We start from the raw sequence: 23944 nt of genomic DNA, 5'->3' as shown, positions 1-23944 counted from the left end.
TGTGTTTCTCCAAGTAAGAATATAATTTTAACATCACTCACTGAAGTTTGTCCTTAGAAAATTTTTTCTCCCGTTCTTTGGAATCTCTTCTGATAGATGTCTCTAGTTCAGTATTATCTACGGTCTGATGAAGCATTATTTACATTTCTTCTTCTGTCCCAATCTCACTGCCAGTTTGTAAGAATCTTGGGGGCTTTGGTGGAAGCAAATCTGACATTCCTGGTTAGAGGAGACTTTTTGAGCATTGGCTGAGGAGAGACTGACAGATCTTACCTCCGTTCCCGCTCATGTCCTGAGTGATGGCCTCTTCTGAAAGGTTTATGAAATTTGGCAAATTCACAAAAGTTGAGTGCCAGGAACATGAGGTAGCTGGATTGATTATTTAGCAAGCAAATGCACCATCAGAAAAACTGGTCCAGCTAGCAAGAATAAGTCTTAGAGAACTTGGAAGCTTTCATGCAATCAAATGTCTGTGAACTAACAGCTCAAGTGAAACGAAGAGAGACACAACAAAACTGTCCCTATGTCTTGCCACCTATTGAAAGTAAAAGCCTCAAATTTTCTCCACTTTTTTTCTTTTCCTTTTAGAAAGTGGCCTCTTCAAGATAAATTCTAACTCCATTGGGCAGTCAGTGACATTTGGCTCGAAGACACAGAGAGCCTAACGTTTGCTTCTTGTGGGGGTATTTGCACCGTAACAGGAGTATGTAGGGAAGGTTCTGGATCTTTAAATGTGAGTTATGATTGACTGGCTTATATTCTCAACTTTTTTTTTTTCCTGTCTCTTCAGAGAAGTTCTGAGCAGATTGCAGTTAAGACTGGGCACATGTAGGCAGATTAAAATAAGCAGGGATCTTTCTATCTTGGGTCAGAGTATCTTGGCAGCCATGACTTGCGGGTTGACTGATTAATTGGTCAGTTTATTCCTAGCTTTGTTTCATCAAACAAAGAGTTGGAGGAGCAAGGTGTTTGAAATATTTTGGGGGGGAAAATAAAATACGGGCCTTAGAGGAAAGAGGCAAAAGACCAGGATCCTTTACAGCATTTGTCACGAGGGCCTGTGATTTTTTTTTTTTTTTTTTTTTCTCTCAAAGTGCCTTCCTGATTTACCCCTTGCTCTGTTCCCACCACGACCAGGTCATTCCGCTCCTCTGTCTGTCATGCACATGGCTCCCTATCCCGTTTTCCAAAAAGCCGCTAGTCCCCTCGTGTCACTGGCCTGCCCAAGAACCATGATGGCTTTCTGGTGACTGCTGTGTGGAGACTGAACTCTGCTCAGTTTCTGAGACGGTCATAATTTATCTGGGCGACTCGATTTCCCTCTCCCAGCCATTGTGACCCTTCCCCTCCAGGAAGGCTCAGCCTCCTCCCCGCCTCCTTCACCCTGCCTCCCAGGTCCTGCCTCGACCTCGGCTTTTACACCAGCCTGAAACCTACCTGGCCATGTATGTCTTGCTTATGTTTTCGAGCTCACTTTTTTCATTTTTATGCAACTGCCAGTTGCTGTTCGCTTTGCCTCATTTTTTTCTGCAGTTGTGCTTTTCCGCTGCATTCCACCAGACCCCCCCTTTTCCACTTAGCAATACAAGTATAGGCGAGTAGCCACTCTGCAGAGTAGTGTGCTACGTCTTGGGAGGATGAAAAGCAGAAGCTACAGCACACTGTGTGCGAACCACATGTCAGGTCCTACCCCTAAGTGCGTGGCCTTTAATCTCCATGGGCACCCCAAGAGGTAAGGGGTTTTTCTCCCCCCAACTTTTTTTTTTAAATACAAATGGGGTAACTGAAGTTAGTAATGACTCTGATGATCCTCATGGAATAGCTAGAATTCAAGAGAAAGTCTGGCTTCCACCAAAGCCTTGTCTTTACAACCCTGCTGTGGAAGTAGTTTCTTCCCTTAGAGGTGCCTACGGCCGAATAGCGAAGACAGGTGCACGACTGTCACTCCTCTGTCGTTCTCCCTGAGTTAGAAGTCACTTACGCCGGACCAAGGGGCAGAAATTTACATTTCATTTCAGCTGCTTGATCTTGGGACAGGTTTAGACACAGCTGAATTCAAAAAAAAAAAAAAAAAAGGACAATTCCAGCAACTGAGTCAGAGTAGAGTGGAAAGGGGAGAGTTAGTACCTAGGAAGGCTGGCGGAAAGCTGTGGTAATAGCCAACGGGAGGCTCGAAGTCGCTCGGGACGGAGTAGGGGAAAATGGCGTCACTGAGGTACGATTTACAGATGTCGGCACGTAAGTCACCGTGCGGGGGAAGGAGGAGTTAAAAGAAAAGATGGTCTCGTGGACCTGAGAGACTGGTGTTGCCATTAGCAGAAGTGAGGAAGCGTGAAGGAGAGAGGCCGTGGGGAGAAATTAGTTTCATTTGACACGTTGAGTTTAGACAGCAGCCTATCAACAGAGATGTCCCCCAAGAAGCTGCAAGTGGACTTCTGGAGCATCACTGTATTGAGTCATACCTGCTAGTGTCCTGGCTGGATATAGAACCGGAACACCGTGTCCACAAGAGCTCGGGGTGGAAAGTACTTCAGAGTCCCATCAGCTGATGAACAGGTCAAGGAAAGGCGCATCCACACGATGGAATATCATCCGGCCCCGAAAAGGAACGAAGGACGGGCACGTGCTACAACAGGAAGGTCCCTGAAAACTCCGCGCCGAGTGAAGAAGCCGGTTACAAAATACCACAGATTGTAGGATTTGTTTACATGAAGTGTCTAAAATAGGTAATTCCATAGAAACAGAAAGCAGATTACTGGTTGCCAGAGGCCGGGACATGGGAGAATACGAATGGGTATGGAGGGATCAAAATGTTCTGGAATTCGACGGTGGTGATAGTTACACAACCTGGCAAATACACGAGCACTGAATCGTACGCTTTAAAAAGGGTGAGTTCTATGGCATGTGAATCATACCTTTTGAAAACTGGAAGAGAGGGGCGCTCAGTCGGCTGGGCGTCCAACTTCGGCTCGGGTCATGATCTCGCGGTTTGTGGGTTCGAGCCCCGTGTCAGGCTCTGTGCTGACAGCTCACAGCCTGGAGCCTGTTTCACATTCTGTGTCTCCCTCTGTTTCTGCCCCTCCCCTACTCGCGCTCTTTCTCTCTCAAAAATAAATACACATTAAAAAGAAATTTTTTTAAATGGAAGAGAAAACAGTACCTCAAAGATCACATACTTTGTTCCCATACGGGGTGACTCAGCGCCTTCTTCCATCTCCGCTCCCACTCGTTCTCAGTGCTTAAAGAGCTCCTGTCACAGGGACCTGGCTGTCTCACACACCTCATGGGCTTGTGTGGATGAAAACAAAGCAATAAATGAATGTAAAGCGTGTAGTACCCAGCACGTAGTCAACACTTGATAAATGGCAACAATTTTTTCTTGCTTCTCGCCTGCCCTTTACAACACTAAGTACCTAGTAAGAGCTCAATTATCACACGTGTTTGGTCATCGGACGGCCTACAAAGCCTGTTGAAGCAATGACATTATTGGAATAATCTGTGAAAATGTGAAGGTTGGTTAGTGGTTTCATTTTTAAAAAAAAAAGCCACAGGGCTCCTGGGTGGCTTAGGCAGTTGAGCGGCCGACTTTTGCCTCAGGTCAAGATCTCACGGTTTGTGGGTTCGAGCCCCATGTCGGGCTGTGTGCCAACAGCTCAGAGCCTGGAGCCTGCTTCGGATTCTGTCCTCTCTCTGCCCCTCCCCCTCTCACAGTCTCTTTCTCTCAAAAATAAGTGAACATAAAAAAACAAGATTTGAAAGAATCTCGATGGGATCTACCCTGAGGTGCTTTCGGATCTGGACCGCTGCATGACGGCCCAGCAAGATGCCAGGCGGGCTTTGTGTTTAGTTTCAGGCCCTCCCCCAAAGATCCAATGATATTAAGAGCTGGGGGCTGTCTTTGTTTAACCTAGACCCCCAAGCCTTCGTAATATCCCTATGTTTCTTGGTAACTGAAAGATAGGAAGATAGTTTGGAAAGTGAACGAGAGTAATGACGAGTCGTCTCGTAGATTCTTGTCCTAATCTCGGAATTTTTAATCGTGGTTTTGGCTACGGTCGGGCAAGAGCTAGGAAATGATGCGGCGCTAAAATCCTAGACAGGAGACAATCTACGTAGGTTCCACCATCTGGAAGATCTGGTGACCTTTTACAAGCCACTTGGTAACGTTACATTAGTCCAGCGTGGTCCTGTGTTGGCTGGAGATGTCTGGGTGACCTGTTGCATGGCTTCATAAAACACTGTAATAAACCCAAGCAGAGAAGCCTTCAGTAGCTCTGCCCCTGGGGAGCGTCTCTCCCACCTCTCATTTCCTCTGCTTCCTGCTGCCCACCCCGTACCCGCTACCCACACGGGGCGGCTAGAACCTCGAAACACCAATGTGCCTTTCAGGGGCTCAATACAACTGAAATGTCCCCACCTGCTCCCTGAACTGGTTGGTTTGTTTCCAGATGTCGCTGGTGTGAAACATTTCCCCTAATCGATGTCTGAACCTCCTCGAAATTCATTCAGCTAGGTGGCACACACCCTATTCAACGGAACTCCGTGGATGGGAAAGTAAACCTGACTTCTCTCGCCTCTGGAGACAGCATGGTATTTCTTATTATGTGAGGTTATTGTTCTGCTAGGACGTTATTAATGAGCAGAGTCCCTGCTGGAGATGTCATTGCTCCTTCCTTCCTTCAGCTGCCAAACAGTTTGGAAGTAACTTGGAAACCAAACTTAATTTCTTGAGTCATCTCCTCTGGCTTTGCGTCTCTTTCTCCGTTGCATGCCACTGTAGATAATTTGGTGCCCTTATCTGTCCATTTCCTCTGACCCTCGCCACCGATAACATGATTAAACCCTCCACTCTGGTGCTTTCCATTTGCTTCAAATTATTTCTGATTACGTGTGCTGTATTTTCTTTATTTAGACCCAAGGTATAATTAGGGAAGAGAGCTGGACAAAAGAGTCCATTTTTTTCTTTCTCTCACCATGGTGTTGGGGTGAAAAATGCCGTCCGGCACGTCGGGTGAGATCCCAGCTGGCCCATGTCTTTTGTAGCAGCCAGAGGGGGGAAGCTGCCTATCTACACAAATCCAGATGTGCGAAGGTAGCTTGTTTATCTTACTTTGTGTTTAATGAGATTCTTCAGATATTGCTACTTTGAAGTATTGCTTCTATTTTTATTATCTAACATTTATTAAATGGCAACCATGTGCTCTGTTAAACACAAAGAATAGTATGGTTCTGTCTGAATTAAGAATCTAGAATGCATATGAGATCAGTTTCAATGCCGGCGACTAAAAATACACAGAGTGGACAGTGTATGTCGTCCTAGGGTATGTTTTCCAAACATTTTCTGTGCAATTAATAAACATTAGACCCTGCCCCTGGGAGAGACAGATACAAAACAAGGCACAAGATAAGAGAGATATAAATAAAATACACTGGAACTTACTTTAAAAGGAAGATGGATCTAAAAGTAAGATTTAGGGGCACCTGGGTGGCGCAGTCGGTTAAGCATCCGACTTCAGCTCAGGTCGGGATCTCGCAGTTGGTGAGTTCGAGCCCCGCGTCGGGCTCTGTGCTGACAGCTCAGAGTCTGGAGCCTGTTTGGGATTTTGTGTCTCCCTCTCTCTCTGCCCTTCCCCTTCTCTCTCTCTCTCTCTCTCTCTCTCTCTCTCAAAAATAAACATTTAAAATAAAATAAAGATTTAATTTTTGCTCTTGTCTCAAGTGATAGGTTGGTTTTTCTAGCTACTTTGGGTTTTGGTCTTACCAATGTTTTCCATTCTCTCAAGAACGTTTTGATCTTTTCATTTGGCCCAAGGCAAAATTGGCTTGGCTCAGTTACAAGGCAAAAGCCTGGAACTTTAAGGAGCAGGAATTTGGACTGCAGCTCACTTCACCAAGAAGTGGCAGAGATTTGTTCAATTGAACACTTTGTTCCACAGGTTCTGTATGTATTACATCATGGGGGCGCCTGGCTGGCTCAGTCGGTAGAGTGTGTGACTTTTTTTTTTTTTTCATGTTTATTTATTTACTTTGAGAAAGAGAGAGAGTGTGCCAGCTAGAGAGAGAGAGAAAGGGAGAGGGGGAGAAGCCCAAGCAGGCTCCACACTGCCAGTACAGAGCCTGAAGCAGGGCTCGATCCCACAAACCGTGGGATCATGGCCTGAGCTGAAATCAAGAGCTGAACGCTCAACAGACTGAGCCACCTAAGCACCCCACATGTGACTCTTGATCTCAGGGTCATGAATTCAAGCCCCATGGGCGTGGAGCCCACTCAAAATAAAAATTTTAAAACTGAACAAAGAAATTAAAAAAAAAATGTATGTCTTACATCAGGATGTCAGAGTAGCGGAAGGGGAATTTTCTGGTTTAAAATCGGAAAATACAACTTGAAGGCTCATAACTTACTACTAAATGGCTTCCTCTCCCATCTTTGAGATGCGGATGACACCAGTAAGCCCAGGGCCGTGATGAACAACAGATAGGATCGATAGTGCCTTGTGAGAGCCTGTTATAAACTGTGAAGTGTTGTGCTAGTTGTTAGTGCCTGCTGTGTCAGAGCAGGTGGGCCAGGTGCCCACATGATAGAAGCGAAAGGTATTTCTCTTGAGAATGCCTGCTATCTATTTGCATGTATATGTAAGAGATTTATTTTGTTTTTAGTGAGTAGGGTGCATGGGCGGCAGTGTTGAGCTGAGGGCTGAAACTGAAAGGGGCCAACTCCTAAAGAGGGGCCTCTCCATGCCTCTCAGGAGTGAGGGAGCTTCTGGAGGGCAGGGACCACGTCTGCTCATGCGTGCGTCCCCAGCACCTAGGACAGGACCGGCACGGAGCAGCCAGTGAGAAGAAATTGTTCACTAAAGCCAGCTGAACCCTGAACACCACGCCCCGCGGTAACTGTTATTTGACAAACTTTCTCCCCTCTGCCCCCACCCACTTCTTTATCCAACTATGTCACGAAGCAGATCTTATATATGAACATGAAAAAAATAAAAATAAAAAAATCTTGTCTCTGGGGGCTGGGAGAGACTCTCATTCTATTTTGGTTATTAAATGTCTACCCATCTATGTGTAGGTATTTTACGCTCAGGGCTGCTTTTGCCTTTTTTTTTTTTTTTTCTTTCCCCAAGTTCATTTCTCTATTTTTCTTACCCCGCCAAGAATCTTTTTTTTTTTTTATTTGTAATGCTTCTTAACAGAATCTGAAGCGGGCTCCAGGCTGTCAGCACAGAGCCCATCGTGGGGCTCAAACTCACGGACCGTGAGATCATGACCTGAGTGGAAGTCAGACGCTTCACTCCTTAACCGATTGAACCGCCCAGGCGCCCCTTAACCCGCCCAATTTTTAAGTCGACCGTCTCACCTCTACTGCCGGCCTAATTAGCGTTTGAAAAGCAGTGCATTCCATCAGACTGGGGTGGGGGGGAGCGGAGGAGACCACGGAGTCGATTTGTATTCCGAGGAACAAGGTGTTATTGTGCAGGCTAAGATTCGCCAAAGTGCTTAATGCTTGAAAATGCATGAAGAAAACCATCCTTCCTGCAGCAGGTGGTACAGCCTGACTCCAAGGCATAAAGCAGTAGATATGAGATACGTGTTCATTTTCCTCCACTCACTGTTTTCCTTCCTGAGTGTGTATGCATGTGTGCGCATGGTAAGAAGTCATTTAAAAAACAAGCACGACGTTCATCTACTCAGATTGGTCTTATTTTGGAACTGCCGTCCTTTCTTGTAAACAGATTTCCTTTTTTAACAAGGCCATTAATGCTATTTACCTAATAACGCTTGAGTATATCAATCATATTAATTTTGTCGATGAAGCATTTAAGTGATTATTGCATTTCCTAATATTAAGTATCTTCACTACATTTAAAGGAAAGCGCCCATGCATCTAAACAGAAAAACCCAAATGCATACGGCATGTTTTTACTTTTGACAATAGGAGTTACATTTCTCCCAAGATTGAATTTTTTTTTTTTTTTTTTTTTTTTTTTAGCCTTGGGCCAAGGAGACAGACTGAGAATCAAGGAATTTAGAGATGGAGGAAACCTCATTCAACCTCCTAATCCAATGCTGGAATCCCTTCTCTCGCAATCCTGGCAGATGGCCATCCATCTGCTTGTATACTTCCAATGCTGGGGAGCTCATTATCTCCTGAGGCGACTCATAAATTCTTTCTTATTTGAGCTAAAATTGGCCTGTAATTTCTATCCGTTTGTCCTGGTTATGGAGCAAATAGGAAAGGTCTTAAGTGTCACATCTTCCTTTAGTCTCTTTTCAATTAAGGTAACTGGATTCTACTAAATTAAGACTCTTGCCTGGAATCTGGAAGAACAGTAGTGGAAACAGCTGAGGGTTAAGCCATCGCAGAACACAATACTTGTCACAACTGCGGCTAGCTGGTAAGCACCCCCTCTAGGGGCGCCTGGGTGGCTCAGTAGGTTAAGTGTCTGACTTCGGCTCAGGCCATGACCTCACAGTCTGTGAGTTCGAGCCCCATGTTGGGATCTGTGCTGACGGCTTGGAGCCTGGAGCCTGCTTCGGATTCTGTGTCTCCCTCTCTCTCTCTGCCCCTCCCCAGCTCTGTCTCTCTCTCTCTCTCAGAAATAAATAAACATAAAAGAAAAAAGCGCCTCTTCTATATTCAAACTTGGGCAAAGCCCACTACGTAGTACAGTTCTTGGATGTAACTCATCCCTCATTTAGGAGTCGTAAGAAATCTGTCCTGGGTGAAGAGAAATCGTACTCTCTCATTCTTTTTACTATTCTGAATTCCTTCACAGGGCACAGGCTCCTAAAACTCACTATGAGCTAAAATGTAAAGGTTTTCCTTTACAAGGGAAAATTAACGGCACCGGAACATAAATTTTTGAAAGTAGAAACCATGTCCAGTTTTTCTTTCTGTCCCCCTTAGTGCCCGATACCATTCCTGGCAGATAGAAGCTGCTTGCTGATTTATTGGTTTGTTGAGCTCAAAAAGAGAACTGGCCAACCTTATGTTGAAATATACACGTATTTGGGAATGCACATACACATGCATCTATCTATCATGTATCTTCCTACCTACCTATCTGTAGAGAGACACATATATACACATACACATTTTTTTTTTTTTACCTTTATACTATCCTGGGGTCATTTCATAATAGTTCATAGGAAGACTTAATGCCACAGTACAGACAAAACCGTTCTCTGGGTCAACTGCAGACCCTAAACACCTGGGGTAATGTGACATGTGGCATCTTATTCATTTGTTTACTTATCTTGGCATCTTTGTATCCTGCGGTGGCTGGCTTGGGAAGGTAGACCCTCTCCTGTGTGCCCTCCCTTGCTAACGTGCTTGTGCTTTGCCCCCAGGTAGAATGTGCCCCCCTGGGCACCCCTATTCCTCATCTTCCCACCTCTCCCTCCTGCTCAACTGGATTGCCTCTTGTTACTCAAGTTACTCCTGTTATTGGAGATTGAGAAGGACAACAGTGGAAGGGGGAGAGAAAGCATAACTTCTTTTTTCGTATAATTTAAAAATTTTTATGTATTTATTGAGAGAGAGGCAGAGGAAGAGAGATTTTTAATATTTATTTTTAATAACATTTATTTTTTAATATTTTTAAATTTTAATTTTTAATATTTTTATATTTTAATTGTAATTTTAAATTGTAATTTATTTTTTAATATTTTTAATTATTTATTTATTTTTTTTTTCAGCGTTTTATTTATTTTTGGGACAGAGAGAGACAGAGCATGAACGGGGGAGGGGCAGAGAGAGAGGGAGACAGAATCGGAAACAGGCTCCAGGCTCTGAGCCATCAGCCCAGAGCCTGACGCGGGGCTCGAACTCATGGACCGCGAGATCGTGACCTGAGCCGAAGTCGGACGCTCAACCGACTGAGCCACCCAGGCGCCCCTTAATATTTATTTTTTATTTTGGAGAGAGCCAGTGTGAGTGGGGGAGGGGCAGTGAGAGAGGGGGACAGAGGATCCCAGCGGGCTATGCGCTGACAGCAGCAAGCCTGATGCCTTGGTGGGGGGGGGAGGGGAGGGGGGAGGTTGGGGGACTCAAACTCACCAACCGCGAGATGATGACCTGAGTCAGACAGCCGACTGAGCCACCCAGGAGCCCCAAAAGTACAGCTTCTTCAGTCTTTGCCTAGTCTTTACCCAATTTGACTTAGGTGGGCTTACCCCATCCTTCCTCACAGCGATCTTTGTCCGATGTCCTTCACGCAGCTCCCTCCTGGAGCCAGAAGCCCTGAGTTTTAACTCAGCTTTGCTAGATAGAAACCACTTCACTGAATGGTTTCTATCGATACCGTGGTATAATGGAACCTGCCTATACTGAGCGTGAGAGCAAATGAGGAAAGGTGGGTATGGAAGTATAAAGCCCACCGCAAGTAAAATGCATTTTACCCTCCGACCTTGGTACCGGTTACCAGCCTTCATGGTGCAGGTGAATGCCACTGCCCCTTTCCCACACAGGATGCAGGTGCAGTCGAGCGGCGGGCCTCCAGCTGCAGTATAGGTCTATAGAGGCTCCAAGCAGTGCATTCTGGGTGCCACCCAAGCCCGTGTGTGCTGAGGAACCTCGGTCCCGACGCTGGAATTGCCATAAGCCACATGCCCCTGCCGCCACCCCCACCCAGTCTGCCAGCCTAGACTACGACCCTGCACCTGAGTTAACTGTATGGGAAATATACAGAAAACGACCTGGTCTCAGAATTGGGCCATAACCGCTAGAAGGAGATGTACTACCTCTACGAACCCCAAGAGGCCAAGCCCTGGATTCACCTCGTCTTCTATTTCGTCTCCAGTGCCTGGCACGTAATAGGCACCAAAGATTTCCTGAAGAAGAACTGACTGCCATGGCAGCTGATCTCCTCTGCAGAGCAGTAAATGGAAACTGAGACACAGGGTGGGAACGAATCTGGTTCTTACATTAGGATAAGGAGCAGGACCACAGAAGGAGAGGCAGGTTGTATTCTGAGCGAGGAGGATCCAAGTTTTCGCTGAAATTTCAGTGTGAGCAGTATTCTGTATGTCTAGACTAAGCAAATGGAGATAAGAGAGGCTGGGGGAAGGGAGATGCATGATAACATAGTTGTCAAGCGGAGGTGGGGCTTCTTCCCCGTTCGACGGAGTCCTCTGCCGAGCAGGCTTGGGGGCTATGTACGTCGAAACCCACATGCACACAACCCTTGGCCATAATGTCATTATGCAAAACCAACACTCAGCGCATCCTTTAAGGCATGAGTAAAAACTTGAAGTAAAAATCAAAGAACAATTCTCTCTCTAATTTCAATTCTGCTTCTAAACTGGTTCTGTTAGACATTATCCTTCAGGAATGAACCATTCATCCCCCACACAGGTGACGAGAAGGACACAGAATTATTTTCATGTAATCTGGAGTTTGAGCGTAGTATGCTGGCGGGGTTGCTGCATTTTTAACACCGCGTGGCGATAAGGATATTCAGTCAGGCTCTTGCTGGCTTCACCCTCAAGCCCCTCAAGTCGAACCCCACCTTCAGCTTACGTTTGTAAAGGCTTCAAGCTTAGCAGGGACCCGTGGTTTCATACCGCCGGTCAGGTAATCCCATCTGGCTCATTTAGACCAGCGACAGAAGCAAATCTGATTTTCCAGAATGGCAGTCCTCCGTAGCCCTTACTTCATGTTGCTTCATTCATTCAACACAGTTACCAAGCACCTACTATCCCAGGCATTATGCTGTTAATATGGATTTTTTAAGTCCATACTCTCATTATGAACTTGTGATCAACCTTCAAAGGGATCTTTGGAAAAGAGATGGTAAATTTAAGAACAGCTATTCTGCTTTGTGGATATACCTGAGGCTAATACAAAGAAGGGAGAAGCTAAAAATAAATCCAGGAGAACAAGTCTGTAGTCTTTTAGTGAACGAAGACATGAAACAAGTAAGCAACCGTAAGCTCTAATAAGTGCAAGAGAATTCTAGAGAGGGGAGTAATTAATTCTGCTGGGAAGAGACCAGACAGCAGGGTAGGAGAAACTTCTTGTAGGAGGAGATTCCTAAACTGGGTTTTGTGTGTATGTGTGTGTGCATGGGGGTGGGGGTGTCTCCAGGCAGAAATCAATGTGTTAAAGCAGAGAGACATAGAATAGGAGAACCAGAGAACTAACTGTGGGCAGCTTGGCATTGATGGGGTATGAGACGGGCAGTGGTGGACGATGGGCGAGGCCGGATAAGTCAGCAGGGAGCATATATGCCGAGGCGTGTTGGACTCAGTGTTACTCTATAGGTCATAGGGGGTCGTGGAAGGGTTTTGAGCTGGGGGCTCATTTTAGGGCCATCCCTCGGGCAGCCATTTGTGGGGCGTTAGGAAGCCAGTCTAAAGGCGGGGGCATCAGTTCGAGACTGCACTGGTTTCTAAGAGACAGTGACACACTGATGGCATGTCCCATGAAGTCAAGCGTGGACAAGTCACTTGGTCACTGTGGTCCTCAGTTGGCCCTACCGATGCAGTGGGCTCGTTATGCACTAGTGATAAACCTCCAAAGGGACCTTTGGAAAAGGCAGGGTAGGTAAATTTAAGATCGAGTAGTCTTCGTGGATATACCTGAGGCACTTTCAAAGAAGGAAGAAGCTATAAATAAATCCAGGAGCACAGACTCCTTCCTCAGATCCACTAGAACTCCGATTCACTAGACTTCCCCATGATGCCCAGGCTGTGAGGGATGCTTTACTCTGCTTTTTCATTCAAGACATCAGGAGCACCCGGGGGGCTCAGTCGGTTAAGCGTCCGACTCTTGATTTTGGCTCAGGTCATGATCTCACAGTTTGTGAGCTCTAGCCCCGCGTCCAGCTCTGCACTGACGGTGCACAGCCTGTTTGGGATTGTCTCTCTCTAAGTAAATAAATAAACTAAAAAAAAAAAAAAGAGAGAGAGAGAGACAGAGGAGAGCATCCTTGAAGGTAGCTGAGCTGGACCAGCCTCATTCCCCTTTGACATAGCCCTCTGTGGAATCTCCAAAATGGTCTGGGCTAACCTCCCCACCCCATCCCCACCCCCCAGCGGAGCTTGGGAACTTAGCTTGTCCGGAATCAAATTCTGGTGGGCAAGTGGCACTGAGGTCGAGGAGTAAAGGAAGTAGAGAGCAAACTGTGAGTACTCAGCAGCCGGAAGCAGAAAGAAGGCACAGCCGGGGTGGGGCTGGCGCCAGGGTGGGGCTGACCGCCGCTCTCAACCATCTGACTTGGAAAGGGGCAGAGGCCTGAAGGGAAAGAAAGTCAGAATCACCCCTGCAGGGAGGGGAGCGACTGGGGTCCTCATTAGGTCACTGCCCAGGCCACCTCAGACCTGTTAGCAATCTCTCTGACCTTGTCCAAAGCTCCTTCCCGCCTCCTTGGTTAATAGGCTGGAGTTCACCAGGCAAAAGAACATGAAGCATTGCACTTCGTGTTTTTTCTCCCCCACCCGACAGCTTCTATCGTCTTGCTGATCTTGCACCCTTTGGTTTAGGGTCCTGGATCCACGCTTGGCATTTCGGAGTTTGAAGTAACTTTAGAGATTAGTCTGCTTCTCTCCGGTTTAGAGATGTGGAAACGGAAGCCGAGGGACGTGACGTCCCTTGCCCAGGAAGGATCCCAGGGATGCCCCTCTAATGTACTTGCTGCTTAGCCCAGGGCCGTCCTTCTGTCCATTTCGCCAAACGAGGCGCCAGCCCCAGGGACTAGGGCTGGAATTAGAACTGGATTCTGTGTAGCCTGTTCGCCCCCGGCGTGGCTTGTTTGCGGGCTTCCCCCCCTGCGAAGTGGGGTTAGTGTCACCTTGCAAGGTTGAGGCCAAGGTTATCGAAAACGGCACTGTTAAGTGCGGCAGTCACGGCACACAGTAGGTGCTAAATAATGTCTTCCCCGAAGAGCACGCACCACGCCAGCGTGTGGGGTGGGGGATGGGAAGTCAAGTCGGGAGCCACATTCCGGCCTGCGGCCTGGGTGGGTAGGGGAGTGGGAAGAGCAGGACGGCTGGCCTTCCCTGGGGAATGCACTGACCACGAGAGTATCCCGTCCCTTCAAGCCCAACCGGTGGGGCTGGGGACAAGCGGTCCCCGGAGGGTCTGATTAGGCTGTGGGTGTGCGGATAGTGGGTGTGGGGGCCCAGGCCTCCGAAGACGGGAGGGCTCTGCGATCAGTTCGCTTGTCTCCTCCCCAAGGCCGACGTGCGGGGTGGAAAAGAGGAATAACGTTTGAGGAGGTCACGTGGCCTCGGGCCTCCTTCCTCGGGATCGGGGCCCCGGTCCCCAGCCTCCTCCTGAGGGCAGCCGCGCCGTAGTAAAACGCGCACCGCCCGCGTGTCAGACAGTTGGGTTGCCCTCCCGGTCCCCGCCCCTCTCTCCCTTGCTCACTTGGGGCCCCGCGCTCCGGGCTGGACCGTGCGCCTCTCCCAACCTCGGGGTCCTCATCCGTAACCCGAGGAGACGGCTCCTCCCCAGACGCTTGTACTCAGAAAGCAGCGCCCGGGAACTCCTAGACGCACGCTGTGCCTGTCTCTCCAGCCCCCTGGTTACCATTCGCTCTTCTGCCTCCGCAAGCGAAACCTCCCGCTCTCCATCTTCGCCGCCGCGGGGCCGCAGTCTCCGGCCCCCGGGCACGCTCGGCCCCCGTGCGCTTCCCACGCGCCCCACCAGGGGGCGCCCTTCGCCCGCCGAAGCCGGCCGGGCCCTAACTCCGGGGGCCGGAGCGGGCTGCCCCCCTCGCGCCGGGCGGTGCAGGGCGCGGGCCGCGCCGGGGTTCCGCCCTCGAGGTCGCTACACCGCAGCGCCCGCTCCCCCGTCCCGCGGCCGCCCGGCCGCGCGCGCCCCTCGCGCCCGAGCCCCGCGCCTCCCGCTCGGCCTCGGTCTCCCCCCGCCCCCCCGGGGCGGCGGCAAGTTTGCCCGCGGCCGCCCGCTCCTCCTGCGCCTCGGCTTTGGGGCGCGCCGGGCGAGGCTCGGAGCGGGCGCCCGGGGCGTGCGGGCCGCCCGGCCGCCGGGCCCCGAAGGGGCGCCCCCCCGGCCGGCGTGCGCGGGCCGCCGCAGTTCCGGCGCTGGCCGCCGGGCGGCGCCCCGCGCCTCGGCCGCGCTCCTCCCGCGCTGCCCGCTCCCCGCTCGCTCGCGGCCGGACACAGACTGCCTTCAGCTGCCGGCGGATCGCGCTGGGGCCGCCGCGGCTGCTGCGGAAGCAGGGAAAACCGGAAAACAACAGCCCGGCGGCCCGGCCCCAGCTCAACCCCCGGAGTGCGGAGCCGCCCAGGTAAGGGCAGGGCCCTCCGCGGCGTCCCCCCAGCCTGCCCCTTGCGCTGCCCCCCGCGTCCCGGCCGCGCGGGCCCCGCGCGCGCCCCCTCCCGCGCCCGTCCCCCCTACTTCTGACGTCTCCGCCTCTCCGTCCCCCCGGGGCCGCTGCCCCGCACCCTTCCCTGCCCCCCGCCCCCACCGTCTCCCCGGCGCCCTGCCTCCCCTCTCCCGCCTTCAGCCCGCCGGTCCCCTGCGCTCGGATCCCTGCGTCTCCCGGGCTCTGGACCCCCCATCGCTCCGCTCCGTAGTTCCTCCAGTCTCCATCCCCGTTTCCCTCCCTCCGCAGCCCTCCTCCGGGCTCGCGGTGCTCCCGCTCTGGTCCTCCCCTTCCCCTGTGCAACTCCCAGCCCAGCGTCTGCCCCCCTGCAGGGCTGCCCGCCCCTGCCCGCCACCGGCGCGCTCCCCCAGCCCTCGTCACCCCCGCTTCCCTCCCGACCCCAGCTTCACTGCCCCATCCCAGCGCAGCCCCGGAGCCCACGGGCCCCCCCTCCCCCTTTCCTCGCTGCCATCTGCCTCCGCTGCCCCCTGCCCCTGCGCTGGACTCCGGCCACCACCACACCCCCACCCGACACGCCGGCTCGCTTCGGGGGACCGGCGTCCTATCAGGAATGACCCTCTTTTCCCTGGACTAATGAGGCTCCCACCCATCTCACCCTAGTTCACCCGAGTGGGAAGTGAGGGAGAAACTCTGGAGACCTGCATTTGGGCGTGTGATGGGGGAGGGGGCTGGAGGAGGAGGGGGGGAGGGGAGCTGATTGAGATTCTCTCCAGTGAGGACTGGCAGAGCGGTGAGCTGCTCAGACCTGGCCAGGGTGGAGGGCCGGCTTGCGACAGCTGGGACAGGGGTTTCAAGGCACTGAGAGCACCTGTGTCTTTCCCTGGCTCCCTTGAGCTGAAGAAAGTGAGAGAGGAGGAGCTGGAGCCCGGGGAGAGTTGGCCAGCCGGCCTGGGAGGGGGAGGCCGCGGTGGGGGGCTGGGCCAGGGCCCTGGGGCCTGCCTGCCTGGCAGTGGTGGGGCACTGCGGCCGGAGCTTCTCCCCCGCTGGACCTTTGGCTGCACGGCTCTTGGCACCTCTACTTTATGCTGCCATCTTCCTCCTGGTGCTGTTGTCTGGTGATGCCACGAGGTGCCACCTCCCTGCCTCCCTCCAGTGGCTCTCCTGGGCATGTCTCCCAAGGGCCTGGGTTGTCTGGAAAGAGGAGGGGAGCTCTGGGCACGGCTGGGGCCCTTCGAGACCAGACCAAGTGGTCCTGGGACTGGCCAGGAGTACGGAGTCCTGCCAGGAACAAAGAGAAGTACCTTCACTTAAGCTCCCTATGGTCACCTGGGTGACGGGGACACTTCCCGGAGCATCTGCAAACAGCAGGCTGTCCCCTGGGATAGAGGCGGTCTGGGCCGGCAGTGGGCAGCTGAGAGAGCTGGTCCCACTTTGCTCCCTGAGTGTCTGTGCTCGTGTGATCGGGGCGAGGGGTCTGGAGAGGTCAGCCGTGTTCCGCTCCCACCTGGGACGGAAGCCCCAGGAACTCCACCGGGCATCATCAGGCTGGTTGTATTTGCTGAAGCTGCAGCCCATGTCTCATCATTAATCAGGTTTATTATTTTCCACACTGGCTGGATGTGTTCCTCAAGGTCGCGACCCTTTGGAGAGTTAATCTAATATGCACACATTACAGTGTCTGGGTTTGTTTAATTTTCCGTATTTTGTTCATTTCTTTCGGAACGAACCTTCTGCGGGGAGCCATGGCCCGGGCTTGCCCACCAGCTTCCTGCCTGCGTGGCCAGCTCCGTCCCGCAGTCCTCCTGTGGGCCTGCCACCGGAGACCAGAGGCCACGCTGGTCCCCGGAGCTCTTGGCAGTGCTGGGTGGGGAAGAGGTGGGGTGCAGCAGAGGGGTCCTGGGGAGGACATTCTGGTTTCTCTTTGTTTTCCCCCTCCCCACCCCCCACCCCCCCAGGCGTCTTGATCATTGGCTGACATTTTCTCCAGCACCAAAAGTTCTTCGTAGACACTGGGTCTGCATCTTGGTCTGGCTTTCCAGTCTGCTTTTCCCCGGGGATGGAGAGGGAGGGAACTTTGGTGGAGTGGGAGAAAAGTGGGGACCCTGGAGAAGAGGTCCCAGCCGCTGGGCCGCAGGGGCTCCTGGAAAGAGATGGAAGGAAGGGAGAAGGGCGGGAAGACCTGTCCTGGGTGAGGGAGGGTAAAGCTTGCTGGAAAGCAAGAGGAGCAGCAAGTAGGAAGTGGCGGTTGTGTGGCTGGGGTGGGGGGGCAGTGGCAGTGAGCGTGTGGGAAGAAAGCACCTTCTGTTACTTCTGCGTAGTACGAATCCCTTATGCGTGGAACGAGTGCCACGGGTTTCCAAATGCTTCATCTGATCTCTACTAGGGCCCTACAAGCATTTCATCTGTACTGTCACCCTCAAGGAGGTATCGTTGAGCCCCCAGAAACCGAGGCTCGGAGAGGTCAGATGACCTGTCCGACGCCCTGCAGCCACTCCCGAGGCCGCCGGACTCCCGGCCCGGTGCTCTTGTGCCGCAACTTGTCTCTGCTCTTCAGCCCTCTCTCCCCCCAGCCCATGCTTCGGTTCATCTTTACGTTCTCCGCTGTCTGCTCGACATTCTCTCCTCCCCGTGGGGTGGGCCGGTCGTTCGTCCCCACTTCCGCCCCAGGTCTCGGATCTGGCTGATTCTTGGTGCTGCACCCTCAGCCCCTCGCCTGGCTGCTCCAGCACCCCGGATGTCCGGCCATCCCCACCCCAGGCAAGCTCTTCCTCTTGACGCCCTCCTGCAGAGAGTTCCTGCTCCTCACAGGCACTGGTCTGGACACCTCGGACCCCTTGGTTCTGTGTCCTTCTGCCTCCCCCACTCCACTCCTCTGCGCCTCACCCTCTTGGCCCTCGGTTCTAGACAGCGGTGCCCAGCCTGACCTTTCCTTGCCCACTGCCACTGTCCCGCTTGGGGCTAGCAGCTCACCCCTGGGTTATGCTAACACAGCCTCCTCCCTGGGCAGCCTACAGGCTCCGCTTCCCAGCACCTGCTGCCACACCCCCTTTCCTACGAAAGATGGTGCTTGTAACATGTGACCACGTCTCGGGGAGTCTCAGTGCCCCGCCCCACCCCCCAGGTTCCTGGTGTCACTCTCTGAGTGACCTTGAACAAATTGCTTAACCTCTCTGAGCCTCACTGGCCTCACCCATATAATGCTGAGAGCACCTGCAGCTGGGCTCCTCTTAACGCTGCCCTCTTGCCGCGCTGGTTTCGCTCCCAGCTCCTGCCTGCTACTGCTGCTTATCCGTCTCTGTCGCCCACCCAGAAGGCAAGTCCCTTGAGGAGCCAGGCCTTTGCCTCGTGCCTTTTCGGTCCCTGATTCCTCACCGAGCGTGCGCGGTCATTCAACACGCATAGATTGGCCCCTTGCTTAGAGTAGGAACGTCAGAAGTAGTTGTTGGTTGGTTGGAACGTTCGGTTACAGAAAGCAGGGTATGCCTTACGTTTAACACGTCCACCATGAGAAAACAGTTTATGCCACGGTACCGGGCGAGGTGACTCGTGGGAAGGATGGAGGGAATCAGTTTGAACACTGTATTGACCGCACGCTCTGCTCATTTCACGGAGTCGCCCCAGCTCCTGGTGAGTTACACGTGAGCACCTCCAGTTCTACAGATGGGGGAGGGGCGCCCATCGGAGCCACGTCGTAGCTCAGGGAGCGCTCCAGAACCCCACCACTCCCTTCCCCTCTCCCTGGGCCTCAAACTGGGAGGGGGCGGCTCTTTGTGAAAAGATTCGACACAGGTTTTCTTCGGACAGCTCAACGCTTCTGTCATTTACACACCTCCGATAGGCAGGGCCCGGCGAAGCAGGTCTGGGGTTTGGGTGGAGAGCACAGGAGGACACACATGAGGGCTGTGTGGCCGTGCTCGGGCCACCGTGGTAGCTGGCGGCCGCATGGGGCTGGAGCTCGGTGAGGAGGAGGAAGGACTCGGTGGGCAAGGCGGGCTGCCCAGGCAGAGTGGGGGCCGGGGATGTCCTGAGGGCCGGGGAAGAAGGGGCCTGGCTGGGCAGGGGCAGGGCAGAACTGACTCAGAGGTAACCAGCCTTGAGAGCCGGAAGGAAAAGGTTCAGGTTGGTGCATCGGGTTCGCAGAGGAACCCTGGGCGGAGGAGTGAGGGCCCCATCAGGGGTCTGAGGGCTCCGGGGGGGGGGGGGGGGGAGGTGGTGGGAGGAGGGTGCATCTGAGTGGCGTTTCCAAACTACAGCAGAACGCACGGACAGATTGGGAACAGCAGATGAGGGAGGGGCAAGTGTCGCCGAGAACTTTGAGATTTACAGCCCCGGAGGATGGTGATGCCGCATCAGAAATAGGGAAGCCAGAAGGGGAAGCCGGCCTGAGGGAGAGCTGACGAGTGTGTTCCCAGACATGCTGTGAGGCAGGCGGGCGGGAGCATTTGGGGATGGAGCCTGGGTGGCCTGGGGACTCTGAGCAGCCTTGTGCGAGGCGGGCGCCTCCGACCTGGCACCAGGCTGCTGTGCGGGAAATGACTCCTGTGTGTGTCACCCCCGGGGGGGCCCGAGCCCAGCTTCGCTCTGAGCATCGCTCACAGGAGTGTGTCCCCAGTGCCTGGCACTGGGCAGGTGCTACATGAGTATTTGTCTTATTAAGTGGCCCCAAGTCCTGTTTCACAAGTATTGGTTCCAGAGAGAAATTCCTGGTGGAACGCGGTGGGTGAGGAGAGGGGAGGCGGGCCGTGTGGGCCTTGGGCTTCCAGGAGTGGGGTGTGCCGGGGCTCCCCCGGCTGCCTCAGTTTACTCTTTGCGATCTCGGGCACATAACACACCTGATGTCACGGAGCGCCTGACTCCTGATGATCATCCTCTGCTGGCTCTCTGGACGGGGGGAGGTGGAGGGGGCACGACTCCCAGGATGGAGGTGGGGGGGGGGGCACAGCCGGCGGTCTGGGAGAGCGGCTGCGGAGTAAACACAAGTTGAGAATGGGCGTTTAAGGGCCAGAGTTAAAGAGGAGGATTTAATAGAATGAGAAATCAATAGCCCAGAGGAGGCTAAGATGCGAAAGTGAGAGGCTGCCTACAAGGGACACTTAATGAAAAAGAAAGATTTTAAGAAGCCGTGGAGGATGGCGGCACCTGTCGGGGCGGCCGGGGTACTTGCTGTTCTCCAGCCCGGAGGCTCCTGAGCAGGGAGACGGGGTCTCGGGAGTGGACAGTGCTGCCCTCACCTTTTGGGGGCAGCTCTCTGCTGCTCTCGGTCTTTCCGAGACACCCTTTTCCCTGCGCCAGAGGCTGTGTGGTACAGTGGTCGGCCACGCCTGGCCCCGATGGCACGGGATTCAAATCCGGGCCTTTGCAGCTGCAGCGGCGCGCCGTTGGGCGGGAGCGAAGGAGCCTAGGAGCAGCCCAGCAGGTGCCCCGAAGGCCAGCGAAGGGTTGCGGTCGTGGCTGTTACAAGTATGGTTACGTTTCCATCTTTACAGAGTTTCTCATAGCCCGGCTCGGCTCACGAGCCGCCACGGAATCACGTCCCTGGCGAGGCTGGTGACGGGATGGGAGATGGGGCATGGCCCTTTGGGACTTGTTTTTGGTGAAGTCACTTGGTCCAAGTTATAAGGTGGGTAGTGACGGAGCTGGGGTGTCAGCCCAGGGCTCCAGGCTCCCCGGCCTGCGTCCTTTCTGGGGGGCTCTGTGGCCCTCCATACAGGAGCGGGAGGGGAGGCAATGAGCGACATCAGTAAACCATTTGGTCCCATCTTGGCATCCAAACCAAATTGGATTGGCACCAACCAGGGGAATGATCTTAATTCTCGAAGGCTCTTAGATTGTGAACTCCTTGGGGGCAGAGATATGGCCTGTGTTTTTGTCTCTAGCAGAAGGTTCGAGTAGTAGGGACAAAGTGTAATAATAGCTAGTGCTTTTCAAATGCCTATTATATATCAAGCACAATACAAAGCGCTTTCCATATCTTAGTTCATCCTCTTAAGAACTTTAACCTTGAAGATACTCTTTATGGTTCTGTTATTATTTTAGGTACTATTTAGGGTACTGTTATACCCATTTTATAGGTGAGGAGGCTGAGATTCAGTGTAGATGATTAATTAGCCCAAAGTCCCCTAGCTAGTAAGTAGCAGAGTTGGAATTTGTACCCAGACGGTGTGATTTAAAAAAAAAAAAAAAAAGGTGTGTTTTTTTGTTTTTTTTTTTTTTATTAAGTAAACTTTACCCCCAACATGGGGCTCAAACTCACGACCCTGAGATCAACAGTTGCATGTTTTACCAAAGGAGCCAGCCAGGTGCCCCTCAGGTGGTCTGATTTCAAACTAGGTGTCAGAAATCTCTTTGTGCCTGTGTGGGTGCATGCACGTGTATGTGACACATGTACTGGGTTTCCCCTGACCTCCTGGAGTCCCCCTGTGGCTGCTTCACTGTCTTGTCCCCCATCTTGTAGGCAAGGAGGCCAGCTTGGAGGGGCATAAATCTTCCCTATGCTCTGGTGCTTTGCTTGTCTTTCCTTGGCCTGATTTCTTTGACCCCCAAGCGAGAGGTCACGGGCAATGTGGGGGAATCGGTTAAAGACCACCCTCATCAGAGCTCCTGAGTGGGCCCTGAATCCTGTGTCAGTCTCTTCCATCCGGGCGAGGAGGGCCTGGGGTGGAAGCCAGACCAGGGCAGCTCCATGAACCATTGACGAGACTCTCTCGTCGAGATGAGAAGTTTGAGTGTTGATGGAGCTCGGGTGACCCTTGGCTCCTCGAGGTCACAGCCGCCCCACCCTGCCCACACCAACCAGCATCAGTTTACCAACCATCCCCTTTAGGGCCCTGGGGCCCAGCTGGCTGGCGTGGCTACCTGCATCATCAGGAGGGAGGTCTCGCTGGGGTCTTGGACTCTCAGAGACGTGATGGGGTGTCTCTGGAAGAAATCTGATGGAGCACCCCTGTCACACTTGAGCTTGGTGATCTTTCCAGCATCTCCCCTAGCCTAGTTTAGTTCGTCAGATCATGATAGAAGAACGTCCCCGGCAAGATCGAGACAGGGTGGGAATTTGGGCGTCTCTTTCTGGAGGCAGCTACCTCTCTCAGAGGCGGAGAAGACTAGAGGGAGGGCCAGAAGACCCCTGGGGAGTCATTTCCTGGGGGTGGTTGTGGAGCTTCTCCCCAGCTGCTCTCTGCTCCTGGGCTCCTGTCAGACAATCAGCCCTTATGCGGAAGCTGCCAGTGCAACTTCCTGGTGGGGATCCCATAGTCAAAGGCTTCCAGTGTTCTTCTTGGTGATTTCTGCCCCTGCCCCAAGGATCTCTCTCAGAGGTAGATGGGGCACCTAGGGAGTATCGTCCCAGACTCTCCGAATTTCAGTAACTAGCTGAAAACCAGTGTTAATTTGGTGGAGAGGTTGGATCAGATTCCAGGACTCCCGTCCCCCGCTCAGGGCTCTGTCTGCACACCCAGTGCCTTCTGAAGGTCACCTGTGCTCCGTGCAAATAGTGGAGGCAGTGGTCCTTGGGCGCACCTGCTCTGCCCAAGGTTGAGACTATTGCACAGAATCAAGCAGCATTGGTCCAGAAATGCCTATTTTCCTGCTCGGAAAACTGAAACCCAGGGTAATGAAAAATAGAGCCTTGTTCCTGGAAGGAACCTGATCATTTGTTCAGCATCCTACCTGATGCTGTCCTCTCATCTGCAGACGGAACGTCCGCTGGCTAGTTATCCAGCCTCGGCTGCCTCCTTTTCCTCCTGTTCCTCCTGTTCCTCCCCGTCTTCTGAAAGCTGACATTACTGAGCACTTATTATGTTCTAGATGCTTTACGTGTGCTAAGTTGACCTACCAACAACCAACCCTGTGAGTAAACTGAGGCCCAGAGAGATCCTATAGCTTGCTCAAGGTGATATACTAGCGAGTGGTATAAATTTGGCTGTCAGGGCCATGCTCTTGACCACTTGTGCGGCAGCTGGAAACGAGGGGACATGTGAGAACACCCAGCATGCAGTCTGGCATACAGAAGGTGCTCAGGAAATGCTAGTGATTTTCTTCAAAAAATACCAGAAGGTTTTACCTGATACTGAGCCAAATCTACTTCCCATGGGTCCTTGTTCTGCACCCCTCCTGGGAACCCCAGAAGGTACCTCTACCCTTCTTCCTGTTCCAGTCCTCGGGCTGTGAAGATACCTCATGAGCAAGAAGCAAAGCCAGCATTCAGTCTCTTCCTCACTGGGTTGCTTTCCAAGACTCTTTTCCCCACACGGAGTCCCCTTCCTGGGAAGATCAGATGGCTTGGTGAAGCTCAGAGAGATGTCTAAGGCCAGGATGCCTGGGCGGGTAGGTGCCTGACCTTTGGCCACAGGGCTCTGTGGGTAGTTGCCACACATCCATTCCCAGTGATCGTCTCCTGAGCGCCTCTGGTGTGCCGGGCACGGCCACAGAGTGGCACTGACCGGGCATGCCCCAGGACCGGGCCCTTGTGTGACACGTGCACAGACCCCTTCTGAATCTGTCCGATGCTACACTGGGCCTCGTGTCCTGGGGGCAGGTGGCTGAGGACCGAGGTGGCCCCCTGCTCCTTTGAGCTCCTACGAGGCTAGGTGGTGTTGCAGATACCCCGCCCCGTCCCCGAAAGGGCCAAAAAGTTCAGATGACCCAAATCTAGT

The 23944-nt window shown here is 52.7% G+C and overlaps 1 protein-coding gene across 3 annotated transcripts in view; it reads left to right on the top strand.

Annotated features, from left to right (window-relative positions):
- Window positions 1-15075: 15075 nt before the first annotated feature.
- GRIK4 (glutamate ionotropic receptor kainate type subunit 4) overlaps window positions 15076-23944 on the top strand; it is a 428197-nt gene continuing 419328 nt past the window's right edge. For 2 of the 3 annotated variants that reach the window (XM_027036756.2, XM_027036754.2), the window contains exon 1: window positions 15077-15254. The gene's annotated coding sequence lies outside the window, so the exon portion shown is untranslated. Of the gene's footprint in view, window positions 15255-23944 lie in introns of all 3 variants that reach the window. The other variant, XM_027036757.2, reaches the window with a different exon arrangement.

The sequence above is a fragment of the Acinonyx jubatus genome, chromosome D1 (assembly GCF_027475565.1).
Source record: "Acinonyx jubatus isolate Ajub_Pintada_27869175 chromosome D1, VMU_Ajub_asm_v1.0, whole genome shotgun sequence".
In the NCBI taxonomy this organism is placed as follows: domain Eukaryota; kingdom Metazoa; phylum Chordata; class Mammalia; order Carnivora; family Felidae; genus Acinonyx; species Acinonyx jubatus.
The sequence above is the reverse complement of the archived record's forward strand: the minus strand, read 5'-3'. Positions and strand labels throughout refer to the sequence as shown.